We start from the raw sequence: 22,905 nt of genomic DNA on the forward strand, positions 1-22,905 counted from the left end.
TTTTTTTCTCCAGAAATGTCTTCTGGAACATGTGAACTTTCATGTGCCTTAATAACAAACTTGTATGCCATCTGTAAATCCCAATAAAATTATTACAATTTAGTTGGTTTAGCCACGGAAAAAGTCAGGAACCTTCCCTCTAGCCACGATTGGCTGAGATAATTGATGGGCTGGACATGCCAAGAGATGAGTTCGGATTGGTCTGCCATGTAGCAAGCTTCTGTCTATAACATGAGCTGCTCAGTATCTTTCTAATGTTTCCTCTTTTCTCTCATGTTATTCCATTGATACCAGGCACCTGCAACAAAAAGATCAGCTCAGATGTGCGAGTGCCTTTTTCGAAGTTGTGATGGTGGCAAAATACCTCATTTTGGATGCAGCGGTTGTTAGCTTGAATGCTAACGCTCATTGACATAGGCTGTCAGCAAAGCTAGCCAAAGAGCAAGTGTTTTTTAAGTTGTGATAGTATGTATTTTGGATCAAACAGTTGTTAGCCTGAATGCTAATGCTCATTGACAGGCTGGTAGCAAAGCTAGCCAAAGAGCAAGTGCTTTTTAAGTATAAAGCAATTGATTTGCGATGATGACACAAACATTATACTTTCAAATGAGCCTTACAATTGTAATTTAAAAGTAGTGTGAAATGGACTCATAAGCAACCTGTAAATGGGGGATATTTTTGCTGGCAGCCTATGAGAACTCCCCTGAGTTTTCCCCCAATGAGAGTGAATTAGTGAATAGCGACACAGATCTTTAATTCTGCAATTTTTGTAATCACAAGAAAGGGGCCTATATTGGTGACCAAGAGTCGTCTGGCACACTGCTTAGGGTTTCAGCAACTTTAATAACTTATTTATAGCGTAGAACCATCCACTTTACTTCTAATATATAAAAAAAACAAGACAGAATGTGAATGTTGTTGCTCACTTGACTGTTTTATTAATACTATTTTCAAATAAGTTTATAAAACCATTTAAACATTCATTACAGATGTAAGTTGTTGTACAACATCATTGGCATCACCTTTTAGCTCAAAATCAACTGTAGATTTCTACTGTAGATTTCTACTTAACCATCTGTCTGACTTTGTTGTTCAGACAGGAGAGAGACGTGACTATTGTGGATCCACTGGTGAGCCTCAACAACATCATGAAGCTGACGAGGCAGAGAAGAGTCTCTCCACATCAGAACGTCTCAAACACCAACAGAGACCCAGGGGGAAGAAACCTCACCACTGCTCTGACTGTGGGAAGAGTTACTCAAGATTAGATTCACTAAAGGTACACCAGAGAATTCACACTGAAGAAAAAACGAATAGTTTTATCAATGTGGGAAGAGTTTCACTACATCTAGCCAGCTGACTATACACCAGAGAAAACACACATGAGAGAAGCCTTACCATTGCTCTGACTGTGGAAAGAGTTTAGCTGTCTCAGGATATTTACAATCACACCAGAGAACACACACAGGAGAGAAGCCTTATAGCTGTCATCAATGTGGGAAGAGCTTTGCTCACTCAAACACACTGATATCACACTTGAGAATACACACTGGAGAGAAATCTCACAGCTGCTCTCATTGTGGGAAGAGATGCACATCTCTAGCAACCCTTAAAATACATCAGAGAATCCATACAGGAGAGAAACCTTATAGCTGTGCTGACTGTGGGAAGTGTTTTGGTTTGTCAGGACATTTAAAATTACACCAGAGAACACACACAGGAGATAAACCTTATAGGTGTGATCAATGTGGGAAGAGTTTTAGTCACTCAGGCGGCCTGATAGTACATCAGAGAATCCATACAGGAGAGAAACCTTATAGCTGTGATCAATGTGGGAAGAGATTTGTTACATCTAATAGTCGTAATATACACCAGAGAACACACACAGGAGAGAAACCTTACCACTGCTCTGACTGCGGAAAGAGTTTTGTTTCGACAGGACATTTAAAAGTACACCAGACAACACACACAGGAGAGAAGCCTTATAGCTGTAATCATTGTGGGAAGAGTTTTGTTACATCTGGCAGCCTGAAAAGACACCAGAGAACACACACAGGAGAGAAGCCTTATAGCTGTGATCAATGTGGGAAGAGTTTTGTTACATCTAGCTGTTGTACTATACACAAAAGAACACACACAGGAGAGAAACCGTATCACTGCTCTGACTGTGGAAAGAGTTTTGTTTCATCAGGATGTTTAAAATCCCACCAGAGAACACACACAGGAGAGAAGTGTCATAGCTGTGATCAATGTGACAAGAGATACTCTGATAAAATATCTCTGATAAAAGATCTCTGATTAAACATCAGAAAATTCATACATGAAGGAGTTTATCAATTAAATAATGTCACAATTTAGAATGTTTAACATTGTAGTAGGAGTATTTTCATTAATAATGTCACAATGTAGAACCCTAAACGTTTTCCCCCGTTTCTATTGATTTCAGCACAATATTAGCCTCATCAGGGGAAAAATCCAGGCTCTGAATTAACAAAAAGTACTATTTATGTCATTAACAAAAAGTGATTGACAAATAAAGTGTTGCGTTACACTTACGTTGGCAACCCACTTAAATCAAAATGCATCACTTCAAACTTTAGCTGGCTGTTTTCTACTAATTGTCCTCTAACCAGTGATGTACACATTATTCCCAGACTCCATGTGTTTTTTTAACTGTTCTAACCCTACGTGCAATCTCATCTCCCCCTTTCGCGCAATTGATTTCATATCGATATGAGTGATGACAAATAAGTGTTGCGTTTCTCTTCGTTTTAGGGACCCCTACATTTAAATGCATCAGTCCAAAATGTAGCCGACTGTCTTCTACAGGTTGTCGTCTAACCAGTGAGGTAAAATATATCTCCCATCTCCTTGTGTTTTTTGTTGTTGTGTTAGTTTCAACAGCACGTACAACCTGATTTCCCCCCTAATCGATATCAGTGGTTTCTTGCCAGTTGTTAAAACAGTGTTTTTGGTGCATGTGCAGTTTAGAAGGTGCTCGTTTCCATTTTTTTTTTTTAAGTAATATGATTACTATTGTGTTTGTGTAGATAGTACATTTCATGTTTAAGTTGTCAATATATCACAAACTGTTTCTGCATATTGGTTATTGATTAGGACACGTTAAAACTGTTTTGACATTGGGCTCTCCCACCTAGCAAAATGACATTGAAAAGACAACAAGACTATACCCGAGGTCCAAACTACGTTCGGTTTTGGTTGAAAGTTGAAAATATGTATTTTTCAGGTCCTTGTTTCAACGACTTGAAAACAACTTAATTCAACGTACTTGCAGCCTATACACATGGACGCAGTATTAAAAAAAATGGGTCTATGAACAATCCATCATCACTCCAGTATTTCTTTACAACATTCAGGTTGTAGTTGTCTTCTTTCCACTGAAGAAGTATGACTCAAATCACCTACTATATTTTATTCATATAATATAAATATTATTTTTATTTCAAACATTCAGCCTGAAAAAATATAAATGTTTAATAATTCCATTCCTCACCATTAATTAAGTGAATTATTGCCAATACATATTAACATTCTGTTTTGATATTTCATCATATTTGCATTTCATGTAACATTTAGTCATCTTAATTATTTATGCAACCGACTGACCATTTTTGGGTTCAAATTATATTGTTTACAAAGAATGGAATAAAACAAGCTTTTCCTTAGAATGCTCATTAGTCTTTCAGTTTTTGTTATTCTTTAGTTTTTTTATCCTTATGATTGTTGTGTAGTAAATATTTCAGTTTTTATTGTTATTGCTTTTATTCGTCCATGTCTGAAATGTGCTGTATAAATAAAGCTTGATTTGAACATATTGTAAAACAAATGAACCCAATGACCGACCAATCAACAGACTTGCGAAACCAATGAACAAATATGTGCAAAAGCAACACGTATCTTGGTCCATTCTAGTATGAAAAACAGATTAAATTCAGTATATCTTCCACTGTCAAAATAGTACATTGTATGTAAGTTTAGTATCTTTTTTCAACCAATCCAGTAAAATTTTTTGGTTGAAAATGATTTTTTTTTAAATAAATAAGTCAAAGGATTCAACTACTGAAAACTGAAACAAATGGATCAAACAGTATCAATCCCACTTTTCCAGCCTGCTGAAGGCGTGGTGGAGTGGTAAACACCACCCCCAGCTCTACCAGGGGCTTGAGGTGGTCTCCCACAGCTCTGCTTATGTCATGTTCTGTGGCCTTGCTGTTCCATTTCTTGACTGCCCCTGTAACACAGAAACACATTTAGTCATATTATATAAAACACTCAAAGTAATGGATATGGAGCATCTACAGCCTCAGTTACACCTGGCACCTAAATGTGACTTCCGTCATCCGATCAAGCTGGTCTGGATGCACAAAAGTCACAATGTGCTCGCATTAGATTTAGATTTGCCGGGATGGGCATTGTGTTCGGAATTTGACAGTCTGGACGCAATCAGGCCACCGAATATGCATAAGAAATGTAAAGAGACGGGGTGAATGAGTGGGGAAAGTACATTCTACACTGAAGAAAAATGTAAACGTAACATGTAAGGTGCTGGTCCCATGTTTCATGAGCTGAAATAAAAGATCCCAGAAATGTTCCATACGCACAAAAACCTTATTTCCCTCACATTTTGTGCACAAATTTGTTTACATCCATGTTAGTGAGCATTTCTCCTTTACCAAGATAATCCATCCACCTGACAGGAGTGGCATATCAAGAAGCTGATTAAACAGCATGATCAACAGATGCATATCTGTATTCCCAGTCATTTGAAATCCATAGATTAGGGCCCAATTTATTTATTTCAATTGACTGATTTCCTTATATGAACTTTAACTCAGTAAAATCTTTGAAATTGTTGCATTTATATTTTTGTTCAGTATAGACAAATTACATTCATACTAACAAAGAACAAATGTGTGTGCCTGAGGGGAAATTGACTTACATACAGACAAAAGGGGTGAGAAATTACACCAATATCAGTGGACAAGTTGCACTAATGTAAATAAACATAGATGATGGAACATATTCCCTTTTGCTGATGTTATGAACCGCTAAGGGAACATAAATATTTACCATCTAAACCATGTGTGACCTCTCACCTCTCTGGCTGTAGAAGTGTTCTTCCTAACCAGTCCCTCAACAGCTCTCTGACTGAGCTCCACCCTCACTGGGTCTTCAGATGAGAGGAAGGCTGAGGAGGGATGGAAGGATGAATGGATCAATCAGTCAACAAGTCAGTAATATAAAGAGAGTGTTGATCATCTTAAATGTCCATCTCCCACCCATGGAGAGACCTATATACTGTATCCAGGGTTGGGTAGGTTACGTTCTAAATGTAATCTGTTAGTTACTAGTTACCTGTCTAAACGTGTCATCAGTAACGTAACTGTTGGATTCCCCAAACTCAGTAATGTAATCTGATTACTTTCAGTTATTTTTTAACTTTCAGTTATTACTTTCCCCTTAAGAGGCAAAGGTTAGTACCACAGTCATAAAATCTGATTTAAAACCTAACCTTTACCATACTGCTAACCCTAATGCCTAACCCTTACCTTAACCACACTGCTAACCCTAATGCCTAAACCTTACCTTAACCACACTGCTAACCGTAATGCCTAACCCTTACCTTAAATAACCCCAACCTTTTCCACACTGCTAACCCTAACACCATGCCCAAAACGGACACATCGCATGTGCGAGAGCGATGCAAAATACATTTACACATGCATGTTATTCAATCATTGCACCCATTCTGCTCGCTCGCGCCAACGAGCGTCTGCGTTGCCAGGCGCTAAAATAGAAGTTGATTCTATTTGTGATGCAGAACCCGCTGCAAGTCCTGCCTCTCCCATCTCCTCATTGGTTTTTAGAAGCATATACCCAGTTAGTTGGTTGCCAATCGCCATATAAAGTCGCAAAGAAGAAAAAGAAGCCTGGAAGGAGGAGATATTACTAGAAACGATTCAGGTTGATCCTGTTGAAAGAAGGCTTGTATAGCTCTATTGTTGTTGAATTGACTGAAATAAAAGCAAATCTTTCCTACTGATGAGTCAACAGGGTTAATCGTAGGTAATATTCTAAAAACAAAGAAGTATTTTTATATAATATGTCCCGATTCCATATGTAATATCTGTGTGGAGAAAAATGATGCTTATAAATGAAGGTCCATAACAAGAATAGCTGCCGATATAAAGCAGATAGGATCCTCCCTCACCAGCTGTCAGAGCATCTCACAGATCACTGCACCTGTACATAGTCCATCTGTAAACAGCCTATCTACCTACCTCATCCCCATACTGTATTTATTTATCTTGCTCCTTTGCACCCCAGTATCTCTACTTGCACATTCATCTTCTGCACATTCTACCATTCCAGTGTTTAATCGCTATATTGTAATTACTTCGCCACCATGGCCTATTTATTGCCTTACCTCCCTTATCCTACCTCATTTGCACATGCTGTATATATACTTTTCTACTGTATTATTGATTGTATGTTTGTTTATTCCATGTGTAACTCTGTGTTGTTGTATGTGTCGAACTGCTTTGCTTTATCTTGGCCAGGTCGCAGTTGTAAATGAGAACTTGTTCTCAACTAGCCTACCTGTTTAAATAAAAAAAAATAGTTTCACTGGAACTTTCTCAATATTATAATTGCAAACCAACATGAAGCATACAGACTTGGTAGTACAGAGTAGATCAATATGACGTTGCGAAATATTGCATTTTTCCCACACTGTTGTTACATTGGTGGGTAAAAAAGAATGCCTCCTAACCGTTAACTTGTTGTCTGAAAGTAAAATATACATTTTATTCAGCTGCGTTACCCACTCCAGTCAGCAGATGGCGATGTGAGGGTTTAAGGTAACGCTGCTAGTGTGACGTATAATCTAGTGGACAGAACGCTTCTTTAAACAGCTGCAACCGTTATTCAGCCACCTCGGTAGCTTGCTAGACAAAATAGCCGAACAAATTAGACGCTTTCGCGTATATCAGACACTGTGTTTTAAACACACTTCTGTCGACTTGTTCGTTATCCAATTTATACATTTTTTTTACGTTGTTATTAGTCAGCTAGCTGACTTGTTAAGATAGCATTAGCCTAGCTAGCTAACATTCCCGACCATGAGCTCACTAAGCTACTCTCCTCCTGCTAAAAAAGAGGTCGTAAAAAAGGAGGAGGAAGATGTTACAATACAAAAACAAGCAGAGGGTGAAGCTGTTACTGTGAAAGAAGAAGAGATAGACGTTACAGTGAAAGAAGAGGAAGACGCGTTCAGAGTGAAAGAGGAGGATGTTACTATAAAAGAAGAGGATGTTACTGTAAAAGAAGAGGATGTTACTGTAAAAGAAGAGGATGTTACTGTAAAAGAAGAGGAGGTTACTGTAAAAGAAGAGGAGGTTACTGTAAAAGAAGAGGAGGTTACTGTAAAAGAAGAGGAGGTTACTGTAAAAGAAGAGGAGGATGTTACTGTAAAAGAAGAGGATGTTACTGTAAAAGAAGAGGAGGATGTTACTGTAAAAGAAGAGGAGGATGTTACTGTAAAAGAAGAGGAGGATGTTACTGTAAAAGAAGAGGATGTTACTATAAAAGAACAGGAGGAAGAGAACGTTTTTGGAGTGAAAGAGGAGGGGGAGATGACTGTCACATCGAAAAAGGAGGAAGAAGAAGGGGAAGCTGGATATCTGGGGCCGGTTACAGAAACGCATCTTAAGGCGTCCAATGGTGCTAACGATGAACTTAGCCCTAAAATGGTTTTGAGAAACCGTTCCCTGATTAACACTAGTAAGTACTGTCTTAAATACAGAGGCACAAACTCTGCAGTTGTTGAACTGATGTTTGGTTTTAAAGGGGAAATCTGTAGTTGCTACATCCATATTTTGACTCTTAAATTATTTATTTATTTATAGCCATTGATTCTTGAAGAATATAACACATGCCTCATGAGCTTAGTTCAATTGTTGTACCCCATCAGAACCCCAAATAAGCTTTTTATACTCCAATGTTTAGAAACAATGTAAATCAACACTGTATAGCCTCAACATGGTTAAAACTATAATGTTGATATCATGGATGGTCAGTCCTTGCATCCGTAGGTCCGTCTATGAATTTGAGAGTAGTTACATTTCTTCAGCCCCATCATCATCTTATTACCAAAACAGTGGTGGAATTACAACTTTGTTATTGTATTAACTGCAGATTAGTTGATTGATGTGTGGCTTGTTTAAAGGGACAACGTAGGTTTTAAACAGCAACAAATGGCTGCCTAGAGACTTGGTTTGGTTAACAGCTGAGGGATGGGGGCTGGAGAAATACAACCACTCTCAAATTCATAGAGAAAGCTATTGTAGCAACCTTAACCCCAAACCTAGCGACCTCGTCAAGAAGTTCAGACATCTTGGCGTAACAGTTGTAAGGTGTTGGCTTGACAGTCGCTGGACCCAGGTTTGAGTTCAGCTCAGGGCTACCCCCTGAATTGACTACACTATAAATACAAGGACTGGCCATCCATGAGGTCAAAATGATAGTTTTAACCTGATTTCGAGGCTATACAGTGTTGGTTTACAAACAGTGGGGCTATACAAGCTTATGTTTTGGTTTCTATACAAGCTTATGTTTTGGTTTCTGTTGGGGTTATACAAGCTTATGTTTTGGTTTCTGTTGGGGTTATACAAGTTTATGTTTTGGTTTCTGTTGGGGTTATACAAGCTTATGTTTTGGTTTCTGATGGGGTTCAAAACAGCTGAAACATTTGAGTCATTTCTAAGTTATATTCTTCAAGAATCAATAGCTATTATGGCTGACCCTATTTAGTCGTTTGTTCGGTCAGATTGTTTTAGTCAAACTGTCGCAAATATATACTTATGTACGTACAGTCACTGTGGCGTCGATGCACTTATTAATGAAGCCGTTGACTGATGTGGTAAACTCCTCAATGCCACCGGATGAATCCCTGAACATATTCCAGTCTGTTTTAGTGAAACAGTCCTGTAGCTGAGCATCCGCTTCATCGGACCACCTCCTTATTGAGCTGGTACTTCCTGTTTCAGGGTTTGCTTGTAAGCAGGAATCAGGAGGATAGAGTTATGTTCATATTTACCAGATGGAGGGAGAGGGAGAGCTTTGTATGTGTCCCTATGTGTGGAGTAAAAGTGACCTAGAGTTTCTTTTCCCTCTAGTCCCCCCTGATCTTACCAGACTCTGCTGTTCTGATCTAGTTTTTCCCTCTAGTCCCCCTGATCTTACCAGACTCTGCTGTTCTGATCTAGTTTTTCCCTCTAGTCCCCCCTGATCTTACCAGACTCTGCTGTTCTGATCTAGTTTTTCCCTCTAGTCCCCCTGATCTTACCAGACTCTGCTGTTCTGATCTAGTTTTCCCTCTAGTCCCCCCTGATCTTACCAGACTCTGCTGTTCTGATCTAGTTTTCCCTCTAGTCCCCCCTGATCTTACCAGACTCTGCTGTTCTGATCTAGTTTTCCCTCTAGTCCCCCCTGATCTTACCAGACTCTGCTGTTCTGATCTAGTTTTTCCCTCTAGTCCCCCTGATCTTACCAGACTCTGCTGTTCTGATCTAGTTTTCCCTCTAGTCCCCCCTGATCTTACCAGACTCTGCTGTTCTGATCTAGTTTTTCCCTCTAGTCCCCCCTGATCTTACCAGACTCTGCTGTTCTGATCTAGTTTTTCCCTCTAGTCCCCCCTGATCTTACCAGACTCTGCTGTTCTGATCTAGTTTTTCCCTCTAGTCCCCCCTGATCTTACCAGACTCTGCTGTTCTGATCTAGTTTTTCCCTCTAGTCCCCCCTGATCTTACCAGACTCTGCTGTTCTGATCTAGTTTTTCCCTCTAGTCCCCCCTGATCTTACCAGACTCTGCTGTTCTGATCTAGTTTTCCCTCTAGTCCCCCCTGATCTTACCAGACTCTGCTGTTCTGATCTAGTTTTTCCCTCTAGTCCCCCCTGATCTTACCAGACTCTGCTGTTCTGATCTAGTTTTTCCCTCTAGTCCCCCCTGATCTTACCAGACTCTGCTGTTCTGATCTAGTTTTCCCTCTAGTCCCCCTGATCTTACCAGACTCTGCTGTTCTGATCTAGTTTTTCCCTCTAGTCCCCCCTGATCTTACCAGACTCTGCTGTTCTGATCTAGTTTTTCCCTCTAGTCCCCCTGATCTTACCAGACTCTGCTGTTCTGATCTAGTTTTTCCCTCTAGTCCCCCCTGATCTTACCAGACTCTGCTGTTCTGATCTAGTTTTCCCTCTAGTCCCCCCTGATCTTACCAGACTCTGCTGTTCTGATCTAGTTTTCCCTCTAGTCCCCCTGATCTTACCAGACTCTGCTGTTCTGATCTAGTTTTCCCTCTAGTCCCCCCTGATCTTACCAGACTCTGCTGTTCTGATCTAGTTTTTCCCTCTAGTCCCCCCTGATCTTACCAGACTCTGCTGTTCTGATCTAGTTTTTCCCTCTAGTCCCCCCTGATCTTACCAGACTCTGCTGTTCTGATCTAGTTTTCCCTCTAGTCCCCCCTGATCTTACCAGACTCTGCTGTTCTGATCTAGTTTTTCCCTCTAGTCCCCCCTGATCTTACCAGACTCTGCTGTTCTGATCTAGTTTTTCCCTCTAGTCCCCCCTGATCTTACCAGACTCTGCTGTTCTGATCTAGTTTTTCCCTCTAGTCCCCCCTGATCTTACCAGACTCTGCTGTTCTGATCTAGTTTTCCCTCTAGTCCCCCTGATCTTACCAGACTCTGCTGTTCTGATCTAGTTTTCCCTCTAGTCCCCCCTGATCTTACCAGACTCTGCTGTTCTGATCTAGTTTTTCCCTCTAGTCCCCCCTGATCTTACCAGACTCTGCTGTTCTGATCTAGTTTTTCCCTCTAGTCCCCCTGATCTTACCAGACTCTGCTGTTCTGATCTAGTTTTCCCTCTAGTCCCCCCTGATCTTACCAGACTCTGCTGTTCTGATCTAGTTTTTCCCTCTAGTCCCCCCTGATCTTACCAGACTCTGCTGTTCTGATCTAGTTTTTCCCTCTAGTCCCCCCTGATCTTACCAGACTCTGCTGTTCTGATCTAGTTTTTCCCTCTAGTCCCCCCTGATCTTACCAGACTCTGCTGTTCTGATCTAGTTTTTCCCTCTAGTCCCCCCTGATCTTACCAGACTCTGCTGTTCTGATCTAGTTTTTCCCTCTAGTCCCCCCTGATCTTACCAGACTCTGCTGTTCTGATCTAGTTTTTCCCTCTAGTCCCCCCTGATCTTACCAGACTCTGCTGTTCTGATCTAGTTTTCCCTCTAGTCCCCCCTGATCTTACCAGACTCTGCTGTTCTGATCTAGTTTTTCCCTCTAGTCCCCCCTGATCTTACCAGACTCTGCTGTTCTGATCTAGTTTTTCCCTCTAGTCCCCCCTGATCTTACCAGACTCTGCTGTTCTGATCTAGTTTTTCCCTCTAGTCCCCCCTGATCTTACCAGACTCTGCTGTTCTGATCTAGTTTTTCCCTCTAGTCCCCCTGATCTTACCAGACTCTGCTGTTCTGATCTAGTTTTTCCCTCTAGTCCCCCCTGATCTTACCAGACTCTGCTGTTCTGATCTAGTTTTTCCCTCTAGTCCCCCCTGATCTTACCAGACTCTGCTGTTCTGATCTAGTTTTTCCCTCTAGTCCCCCTGATCTTACCAGACTCTGCTGTTCTGATCTAGTTTTTCCCTCTAGTCCCCCCTGATCTTACCAGACTCTGCTGTTCTGATCTAGTTTTCCCTCTAGTCCCCCCTGATCTTACCAGACTCTGCTGTTCTGATCTAGTTTTTCCCTCTAGTCCCCCCTGATCTTACCAGACTCTGCTGTTCTGATCTAGTTTTCCCTCTAGTCCCCCCTGATCTTACCAGACTCTGCTGTTCTGATCTAGTTTTTCCCTCTAGTCCCCCCTGATCTTACCAGACTCTGCTGTTCTGATCTAGTTTTCCCTCTAGTCCCCCCTGATCTTACCAGACTCTGCTGTTCTGATCTAGTTTTCCCTCTAGTCCCCCTGATCTTACCAGACTCTGCTGTTCTGATCTAGTTTTCCCTCTAGTCCCCCTGATCTTACCAGACTCTGCTGTTCTGATCTAGTTTTTCCCTCTAGTCCCCCCTGATCTTACCAGACTCTGCTGTTCTGATCTAGTTTTTCCCTCTAGTCCCCCCTGATCTTACCAGACTCTGCTGTTCTGATCTAGTTTTTCCCTCTAGTCCCCCCTGATCTTACCAGACTCTGCTGTTCTGATCTAGTTTTCCCTCTAGTCCCCCCTGATCTTACCAGACTCTGCTGTTCTGATCTAGTTTTTCCCTCTAGTCCCCCCTGATCTTACCAGACTCTGCTGTTCTGATCTAGTTTTTCCCTCTAGTCCCCCCTGATCTTACCAGACTCTGCTGTTCTGATCTAGTTTTTCCCTCTAGTCCCCCCTGATCTTACCAGACTCTGCTGTTCTGATCTAGTTTTTCCCTCTAGTCCCCCCTGATCTTACCAGACTCTGCTGTTCTGATCTAGTTTTTCCCTCTAGTCCCCCCTGATCTTACCAGACTCTGCTGTTCTGATCTAGTTTTTCCCTCTAGTCCCCCCTGATCTTACCAGACTCTGCTGTTCTGATCTAGTTTTTCCCTCTAGTCCCCCTGATCTTACCAGACTCTGCTGTTCTGATCTAGTTTTCCCTCTAGTCCCCCCTGATCTTACCAGACTCTGCTGTTCTGATCTAGTTTTCCCTCTAGTCCCCCCTGATCTTACCAGACTCTGCTGTTCTGATCTAGTTTTTCCCTCTAGTCCCCCCTGATCTTACCAGACTCTGCTGTTCTGATCTAGTTTTCCCTCTAGTCCCCCCTGATCTTACCAGACTCTGCTGTTCTGATCTAGTTTTTCCCTCTAGTCCCCCTGATCTTACCAGACTCTGCTGTTCTGATCTAGTTTTTCCCTCTAGTCCCCCCTGATCTTACCAGACTCTGCTGTTCTGATCTAGTTTTCCCTCTAGTCCCCCCTGATCTTACCAGACTCTGCTGTTCTGATCTAGTTTTTCCCTCTAGTCCCCCCTGATCTTACCAGACTCTGCTGTTCTGATCTAGTTTTTCCCTCTAGTCCCCCCTGATCTTACCAGACTCTGCTGTTCTGATCTAGTTTTTCCCTCTAGTCCCCCCTGATCTTACCAGACTCTGCTGTTCTGATCTAGTTTTTCCCTCTAGTCCCCCCTGATCTTACCAGACTCTGCTGTTCTGATCTAGTTTTTCCCTCTAGTCCCCCCTGATCTTACCAGACTCTGCTGTTCTGATCTAGTTTTTCCCTCTAGTCCCCCCTGATCTTACCAGACTCTGCTGTTCTGATCTAGTTTTTCCCTCTAGTCCCCCTGATCTTACCAGACTCTGCTGTTCTGATCTAGTTTTCCCTCTAGTCCCCCCTGATCTTACCAGACTCTGCTGTTCTGATCTAGTTTTTCCCTCTAGTCCCCCCTGATCTTACCAGACTCTGCTGTTCTGATCTAGTTTTTCCCTCTAGTCCCCCCTGATCTTACCAGACTCTGCTGTTCTGATCTAGTTTTTCCCTCTAGTCCCCCTGATCTTACCAGACTCTGCTGTTCTGATCTAGTTTTTCCCTCTAGTCCCCCCTGATCTTACCAGACTCTGCTGTTCTGATCTAGTTTTTCCCTCTAGTCCCCCCTGATCTTACCAGACTCTGCTGTTCTGATCTAGTTTTTCCCTCTAGTCCCCCCTGATCTTACCAGACTCTGCTGTTCTGATCTAGTTTTTCCCTCTAGTCCCCCCTGATCTTACCAGACTCTGCTGTTCTGATCTAGTTTTTCCCTCTAGTCCCCCCTGATCTTACCAGACTCTGCTGTTCTGATCTAGTTTTTCCCTCTAGTCCCCCCTGATCTTACCAGACTCTGCTGTTCTGATCTAGTTTTTCCCTCTAGTCCCCCCTGATCTTACCAGACTCTGCTGTTCTGATCTAGTTTTCCCTCTAGTCCCCCTGATCTTACCAGACTCTGCTGTTCTGATCTAGTTTTTCCCTCTAGTCCCCCCTGATCTTACCAGACTCTGCTGTTCTGATCTAGTTTTTCCCTCTAGTCCCCCCTGATCTTACCAGACTCTGCTGTTCTGATCTAGTTTTCCCTCTAGTCCCCCCTGATCTTACCAGACTCTGCTGTTCTGATCTAGTTTTTCCCTCTAGTCCCCCCTGATCTTACCAGACTCTGCTGTTCTGATCTAGTTTTTCCCTCTAGTCCCCCCTGATCTTACCAGACTCTGCTGTTCTGATCTAGTTTTTCCCTCTAGTCCCCCCTGATCTTACCAGACTCTGCTGTTCTGATCTAGTTTTTCCCTCTAGTCCCCCCTGATCTTACCAGACTCTGCTGTTCTGATCTAGTTTTTCCCTCTAGTCCCCCCTGATCTTACCAGACTCTGCTGTTCTGATCTAGTTTTCCCTCTAGTCCCCCTGATCTTACCAGACTCTGCTGTTCTGATCTAGTTTTCCCTCTAGTCCCCCCTGATCTTACCAGACTCTGCTGTTCTGATCTAGTTTTTCCCTCTAGTCCCCCCTGATCTTACCAGACTCTGCTGTTCTGATCTAGTTTTTCCCTCTAGTCCCCCCTGATCTTACCAGACTCTGCTGTTCTGATCTAGTTTTTCCCTCTAGTCCCCCCTGATCTTACCAGACTCTGCTGTTCTGATCTAGTTTTCCCTCTAGTCCCCCCTGATCTTACCAGACTCTGCTGTTCTGATCTAGTTTTTCCCTCTAGTCCCCCCTGATCTTACCAGACTCTGCTGTTCTGATCTAGTTTTTCCCTCTAGTCCCCCCTGATCTTACCAGACTCTGCTGTTCTGATCTAGTTTTCCCTCTAGTCCCCCTGATCTTACCAGACTCTGCTGTTCTGATCTAGTTTTTCCCTCTAGTCCCCCCTGATCTTACCAGACTCTGCTGTTCTGATCTAGTTTTTCCCTCTAGTCCCCCCTGATCTTACCAGACTCTGCTGTTCTGATCTAGTTTTCCCTCTAGTCCCCCCTGATCTTACCAGACTCTGCTGTTCTGATCTAGTTTTTCCCTCTAGTCCCCCCTGATCTTACCAGACTCTGCTGTTCTGATCTAGTTTTTCCCTCTAGTCCCCCCTGATCTTACCAGACTCTGCTGTTCTGATCTAGTTTTTCCCTCTAGTCCCCCCTGATCTTACCAGACTCTGCTGTTCTGATCTAGTTTTTCCCTCTAGTCCCCCCTGATCTTACCAGACTCTGCTGTTCTGATCTAGTTTTTCCCTCTAGTCCCCCCTGATCTTACCAGACTCTGCTGTTCTGATCTAGTTTTTCCCTCTAGTCCCCCTGATCTTACCAGACTCTGCTGTTCTGATCTAGTTTTCCCTCTAGTCCCCCTGATCTTACCAGACTCTGCTGTTCTGATCTAGTTTTTCCCTCTAGTCCCCCCTGATCTTACCAGACTCTGCTGTTCTGATCTAGTTTTTCCCTCTAGTCCCCCCTGATCTTACCAGACTCTGCTGTTCTGATCTAGTTTTTCCCTCTAGTCCCCCCTGATCTTACCAGACTCTGCTGTTCTGATCTAGTTTTTCCCTCTAGTCCCCCCTGATCTTACCAGACTCTGCTGTTCTGATCTAGTTTTTCCCTCTAGTCCCCCCTGATCTTACCAGACTCTGCTGTTCTGATCTAGTTTTTCCCTCTAGTCCCCCCTGATCTTACCAGACTCTGCTGTTCTGATCTAGTTTTTCCCTCTAGTCCCCCCTGATCTTACCAGACTCTGCTGTTCTGATCTAGTTTTCCCTCTAGTCCCCCCTGATCTTACCAGACTCTGCTGTTCTGATCTAGTTTTCCCTCTAGTCCCCCCTGATCTTACCAGACTCTGCTGTTCTGATCTAGTTTTTCCCTCTAGTCCCCCTGATCTTACCAGACTCTGCTGTTCTGATCTAGTTTTCCCTCTAGTCCCCCTGATCTTACCAGACTCTGCTGTTCTGATCTAGTTTTTCCCTCTAGTCCCCCCTGATCTTACCAGACTCTGCTGTTCTGATCTAGTTTTCCCTCTAGTCCCCCCTGATCTTACCAGACTCTGCTGTTCTGATCTAGTTTTTCCCTCTAGTCCCCCCTGATCTTACCAGACTCTGCTGTTCTGATCTAGTTTTCCCTCTAGTCCCCCCTGATCTTACCAGACTCTGCTGTTCTGATCTAGTTTTTCCCTCTAGTCCCCCCTGATCTTACCAGACTCTGCTGTTCTGATCTAGTTTTCCCTCTAGTCCCCCCTGATCTTACCAGACTCTGCTGTTCTGATCTAGTTTTTCCCTCTAGTCCCCCCTGATCTTACCAGACTCTGCTGTTCTGATCTAGTTTTTCCCTCTAGTCCCCCCTGATCTTACCAGACTCTGCTGTTCTGATCTAGTTTTTCCCTCTAGTCCCCCCTGATCTTACCAGACTCTGCTGTTCTGATCTAGTTTTCCCTCTAGTCCCCCCTGATCTTACCAGACTCTGCTGTTCTGATCTAGTTTTCCCTCTAGTCCCCCCTGATCTTACCAGACTCTGCTGTTCTGATCTAGTTTTTCCCTCTAGTCCCCCCTGATCTTACCAGACTCTGCTGTTCTGATCTAGTTTTTCCCTCTAGTCCCCCCTGATCTTACCAGACTCTGCTGTTCTGATCTAGTTTTTCCCTCTAGTCCCCCCTGATCTTACCAGACTCTGCTGTTCTGATCTAGTTTTTCCCTCTAGTCCCCCCTGATCTTACCAGACTCTGCTGTTCTGATCTAGTTTTTCCCTCTAGTCCCCCCTGATCTTACCAGACTCTGCTGTTCTGATCTAGTTTTTCCCTCTAGTCCCCCTGATCTTACCAGACTCTGCTGTTCTGATCTAGTTTTTCCCTCTAGTCCCCCCTGATCTTACCAGACTCTGCTGTTCTGATCTAGTTTTTCCCTCTAGTCCCCCCTGATCTTACCAGACTCTGCTGTTCTGATCTAGTTTTTCCCTCTAGTCCCCCCTGATCTTACCAGACTCTGCTGTTCTGATCTAGTTTTTCCCTCTAGTCCCCCCTGATCTTACCAGACTCTGCTGTTCTGATCTAGTTTTCCCTCTAGTCCCCCCTGATCTTACCAGACTCTGCTGTTCTGATCTAGTTTTCCCTCTAGTCCCCCCTGATCTTACCAGACTCTGCTGTTCTGATCTAGTTTTCCCTCTAGTCCCCCTGATCTTACCAGACTCTGCTGTTCTGATCTAGTTTTCCCTCTAGTCCCCCCTGATCTTACCAGACTCTGCTGTTCTGATCTAGTTTTCCCTCTAGTCCCCCCTGATCTTACCAGACTCTGCTGTTCTGATCTAGTTTTTCCCTCTAGTCCCCCCTGATCTTACCAGACTCTGCTGTTCTGATCTAGTTTTCCCTCTAGTCCCCCTGATCTTACCAGACTCTGCTGTTCTGATCTAGTTTTTCCCTCTAGTCCCCCCTGATCTTACCAGACTCTGCTGTTCTGATCTAGTTTTCCCTCTAGTCCCCCCTGATCTTACCAGACTCTGCTGTTCTGATCTAGTTTTTCCCTCTAGTCCCCCCTGATCTTACCAGACTCTGCTGTTCTGATCTAGTTTTCCCTCTAGTCCCCCCTGATCTTACCAGACTCTGCTGTTCTGATCTAGTTTTTCCCTCTAGTCCCCCCTGATCTTACCAGACTCTGCTGTTCTGATCTAGTTTTTCCCTCTAGTCCCCCCTGATCTTACCAGACTCTGCTGTTCTGATCTAGTTTTTCCCTCTAGTCCCCCCTGATCTTACCAGACTCTGCTGTTCTGATCTAGTTTTTCCCTCTAGTCCCCCCTGATCTTACCAGACTCTGCTGTTCTGATCTAGTTTTTCCCTCTAGTCCCCCCTGATCTTACCAGACTCTGCTGTTCTGATCTAGTTTTTCCCTCTAGTCCCCCCTGATCTTACCAGACTCTGCTGTTCTGATCTAGTTTTCCCTCTAGTCCCCCCTGATCTTACCAGACTCTGCTGTTCTGATCTAGTTTTCCCTCTAGTCCCCCCTGATCTTACCAGACTCTGCTGTTCTGATCTAGTTTTTCCCTCTAGTCCCCCTGATCTTACCAGACTCTGCTGTTCTGATCTAGTTTTCCCTCTAGTCCCCCCTGATCTTACCAGACTCTGCTGTTCTGATCTAGTTTTCCCTCTAGTCCCCCCTGATCTTACCAGACTCTGCTGTTCTGATCTAGTTTTTCCCTCTAGTCCCCCTGATCTTACCAGACTCTGCTGTTCTGATCTAGTTTTTCCCTCTAGTCCCCCCTGATCTTACCAGACTCTGCTGTTCTGATCTAGTTTTTCCCTCTAGTCCCCCCTGATCTTACCAGACTCTGCTGTTCTGATCTAGTTTTTCCCTCTAGTCCCCCCTGATCTTACCAGACTCTGCTGTTCTGATCTAGTTTTCCCTCTAGTCCCCCCTGATCTTACCAGACTCTGCTGTTCTGATCTAGTTTTTCCCTCTAGTCCCCCCTGATCTTACCAGACTCTGCTGTTCTGATCTAGTTTTCCCTCTAGTCCCCCCTGATCTTACCAGACTCTGCTGTTCTGATCTAGTTTTTCCCTCTAGTCCCCCCTGATCTTACCAGACTCTGCTGTTCTGATCTAGTTTTTCCCTCTAGTCCCCCTGATCTTACCAGACTCTGCTGTTCTGATCTAGTTTTTCCCTCTAGTCCCCCCTGATCTTACCAGACTCTGCTGTTCTGATCTAGTTTTTCCCTCTAGTCCCCCCTGATCTTACCAGACTCTGCTGTTCTGATCTAGTTTTTCCCTCTAGTCCCCCCTGATCTTACCAGACTCTGCTGTTCTGATCTAGTTTTTCCCTCTAGTCCCCCCTGATCTTACCAGACTCTGCTGTTCTGATCTAGTTTTTCCCTCTAGTCCCCCCTGATCTTACCAGACTCTGCTGTTCTGATCTAGTTTTCCCTCTAGTCCCCCCTGATCTTACCAGACTCTGCTGTTCTGATCTAGTTTTCCCTCTAGTCCCCCCTGATCTTACCAGACTCTGCTGTTCTGATCTAGTTTTTCCCTCTAGTCCCCCCTGATCTTACCAGACTCTGCTGTTCTGATCTAGTTTTCCCTCTAGTCCCCCCTGATCTTACCAGACTCTGCTGTTCTGATCTAGTTTTTCCCTCTAGTCCCCCCTGATCTTACCAGACTCTGCTGTTCTGATCTAGTTTTCCCTCTAGTCCCCCTGATCTTACCAGACTCTGCTGTTCTGATCTAGTTTTTCCCTCTAGTCCCCCCTGATCTTACCAGACTCTGCTGTTCTGATCTAGTTTTTCCCTCTAGTCCCCCTGATCTTACCAGACTCTGCTGTTCTGATCTAGTTTTTCCCTCTAGTCCCCCCTGATCTTACCAGACTCTGCTGTTCTGATCTAGTTTTTCCCTCTAGTCCCCCCTGATCTTACCAGACTCTGCTGTTCTGATCTAGTTTTTCCCTCTAGTCCCCCCTGATCTTACCAGACTCTGCTGTTCTGATCTAGTTTTTCCCTCTAGTCCCCCCTGATCTTACCAGACTCTGCTGTTCTGATCTAGTTTTTCCCTCTAGTCCCCCCTGATCTTACCAGACTCTGCTGTTCTGATCTAGTTTTTCCCTCTAGTCCCCCCTGATCTTACCAGACTCTGCTGTTCTGATCTAGTTTTTCCCTCTAGTCCCCCCTGATCTTACCAGACTCTGCTGTTCTGATCTAGTTTTTCCCTCTAGTCCCCCCTGATCTTACCAGACTCTGCTGTTCTGATCTAGTTTTTCCCTCTAGTCCCCCCTGATCTTACCAGACTCTGCTGTTCTGATCTAGTTTTCCCTCTAGTCCCCCCTGATCTTACCAGACTCTGCTGTTCTGATCTAGTTTTTCCCTCTAGTCCCCCCTGATCTTACCAGACTCTGCTGTTCTGATCTAGTTTTTCCCTCTAGTCCCCCCTGATCTTACCAGACTCTGCTGTTCTGATCTAGTTTTTCCCTCTAGTCCCCCCTGATCTTACCAGACTCTGCTGTTCTGATCTAGTTTTCCCTCTAGTCCCCCCTGATCTTACCAGACTCTGCTGTTCTGATCTAGTTTTTCCCTCTAGTCCCCCCTGATCTTACCAGACTCTGCTGTTCTGATCTAGTTTTCCCTCTAGTCCCCCTGATCTTACCAGACTCTGCTGTTCTGATCTAGTTTTTCCCTCTAGTCCCCCCTGATCTTACCAGACTCTGCTGTTCTGATCTAGTTTTTCCCTCTAGTCCCCCCTGATCTTACCAGACTCTGCTGTTCTGATCTAGTTTTTCCCTCTAGTCCCCCCTGATCTTACCAGACTCTGCTGTTCTGATCTAGTTTTTCCCTCTAGTCCCCCCTGATCTTACCAGACTCTGCTGTTCTGATCTAGTTTTTCCCTCTAGTCCCCCCTGATCTTACCAGACTCTGCTGTTCTGATCTAGTTTTTCCCTCTAGTCCCCCTGATCTTACCAGACTCTGCTGTTCTGATCTAGTTTTTCCCTCTAGTCCCCCCTGATCTTACCAGACTCTGCTGTTCTGATCTAGTTTTTCCCTCTAGTCCCCCTGATCTTACCAGACTCTGCTGTTCTGATCTAGTTTTTCCCTCTAGTCCCCCCTGATCTTACCAGACTCTGCTGTTCTGATCTAGTTTTTCCCTCTAGTCCCCCCTGATCTTACCAGACTCTGCTGTTCTGATCTAGTTTTTCCCTCTAGTCCCCCTGATCTTACCAGACTCTGCTGTTCTGATCTAGTTTTTCCCTCTAGTCCCCCCTGATCTTACCAGACTCTGCTGTTCTGATCTAGTTTTCCCTCTAGTCCCCCCTGATCTTACCAGACTCTGCTGTTCTGATCTAGTTTTCCCTCTAGTCCCCCCTGATCTTACCAGACTCTGCTGTTCTGATCTAGTTTTCCCTCTAGTCCCCCCTGATCTTACCAGACTCTGCTGTTCTGATCTAGTTTTCCCTCTAGTCCCCCTGATCTTACCAGACTCTGCTGTTCTGATCTAGTTTTCCCTCTAGTCCCCCCTGATCTTACCAGACTCTGCTGTTCTGATCTAGTTTTTCCCTCTAGTCCCCCCTGATCTTACCAGACTCTGCTGTTCTGATCTAGTTTTCCCTCTAGTCCCCCCTGATCTTACCAGACTCTGCTGTTCTGATCTAGATTTTCCCTCTAGTCCCCCTGATCTTACCAGATTCTGCTGTTCTGATCTAGTTTTTCCCTCTAGTCCCCCCTGATCTTACCAGACTCTGCTGTTCTGATCTAGTTTTTCCCTCTAGTCCCCCCTGATCTTACCAGACTCTGCTGTTCTGATCTAGTTTTTCCCTCTAGTCCCCCCTGATCTTACCAGACTCTGCTGTTCTGATCTAGTTTTTCCCTCTAGTCCCCCCTGATCTTACCAGACTCTGCTGTTCTGATCTAGTTTTCCCTCTAGTCCCCCCTGATCTTACCAGACTCTGCTGTTCTGATCTAGTTTTTCCCTCTAGTCCCCCCTGATCTTACCAGACTCTGCTGTTCTGATCTAGTTTTTCCCTCTAGTCCCCCTGATCTTACCAGACTCTGCTGTTCTGATCTAGATTTTCCCTCTAGTCCCCCTGATCTTACCAGACTCTGCTGTTCTGATCTAGTTTTTCCCTCTAGTCCCCCCTGATCTTACCAGACTCTGCTGTTCTGATCTAGTTTTTCCCTCTAGTCCCCCCTGATCTTACCAGACTCTGCTGTTCTGATCTAGTTTTCCCTCTAGTCCCCCCTGATCTTACCAGACTCTGCTGTTCTGATCTAGTTTTTCCCTCTAGTCCCCCCTGATCTTACCAGACTCTGCTGTTCTGATCTAGTTTTTCCCTCTAGTCCCCCCTGATCTTACCAGACTCTGCTGTTCTGATCTAGTTTTTCCCTCTAGTCCCCCCTGATCTTACCAGACTCTGCTGTTCTGATCTAGTTTTCCCTCTAGTCCCCCCTGATCTTACCAGACTCTGCTGTTCTGATCTAGTTTTCCCTCTAGTCCCCCCTGATCTTACCAGACTCTGCTGTTCTGATCTAGTTTTTCCCTCTAGTTCCCCCTGATCTTCCCAGACTCTGCTGTTCTGATCTAGTTTTTCCCTCTAGTCCCCCTGATCTTACCAGACTCTGCTGTTCTGATCTAGTTTTTCCCTCTAGTCCCCCTGATCTTACCAGACTCTGCTGTTCTGATCTAGTTTTTCCCTCTAGTCCCCCCTGATCTTACCAGACTCTGCTGTTCTGATCTAGTTTTTCCCTCTAGTCCCCCTGATCTTACCAGACTCTGCTGTTCTGATCTAGTTTTTCCCTCTAGTCCCCCTGATCTTACCAGACTCTGCTGTTCTGATCTAGTTTTTCCCTCTAGTCCCCCCTGATCTTACCAGATTCTGCTGTTCTGATCTAGTTTTTCCCTCTAGTCCCCCCTGATCTTACCAGACTCTGCCGTTCAATCCTGTCGATGCATAGAAAAACCAGCTAGATGTATATTGTCCTTTTTCAGCCATGACTCTGAGAAGCAGCTATATTATATTAGTATATTACAGTTCTTAATGTTCCGTTGATAGGAGAGTCTCAAACAGACCTCGTCCAGTTTATTCTCCAGTGATTGCACATTCGCCAATAGAACTGAGGGTAGAGGAGATTTATTCACTCTAGTCTCATCAGGGTGCCCCCTGCGCCGGCCTCTATAGAACCTTCTTCAAGTGTCGGGGATTTGGGCCTGATCCCGGACAATCAATATGTCTTTCTCCTCTGACTTATTGAAGTAAAAGTCCTCGTCCAAGTCAAGGTCAGTGAAAAGTGTTCTGATATCCAGAAGCTCTTTTCGGTCATAGGAAACAATGGTGGAAACATTATGTTTAAAACAAGTTATGATCATCATAAAAAACCTCACAAAATACCACAATTGGTCAGGAGCCAATAAAACGT

At 44.1% G+C, this 22,905-nt stretch overlaps 1 pseudogene; it reads left to right on the plus strand.

The window, feature by feature from the left end:
• Nucleotides 1-718: 718 nt before the first annotated feature.
• Nucleotides 719-4,522, plus strand: LOC106593092 (uncharacterized; annotated as a pseudogene).
• Nucleotides 4,523-22,905: the final 18,383 nt, after the last annotated feature.

This window comes from Salmo salar, chromosome 02, assembly GCF_965601325.2.
Source record: "Salmo salar chromosome 02, fSalSal1, whole genome shotgun sequence".
Lineage (NCBI taxonomy): Eukaryota > Metazoa > Chordata > Actinopteri > Salmoniformes > Salmonidae > Salmo > Salmo salar.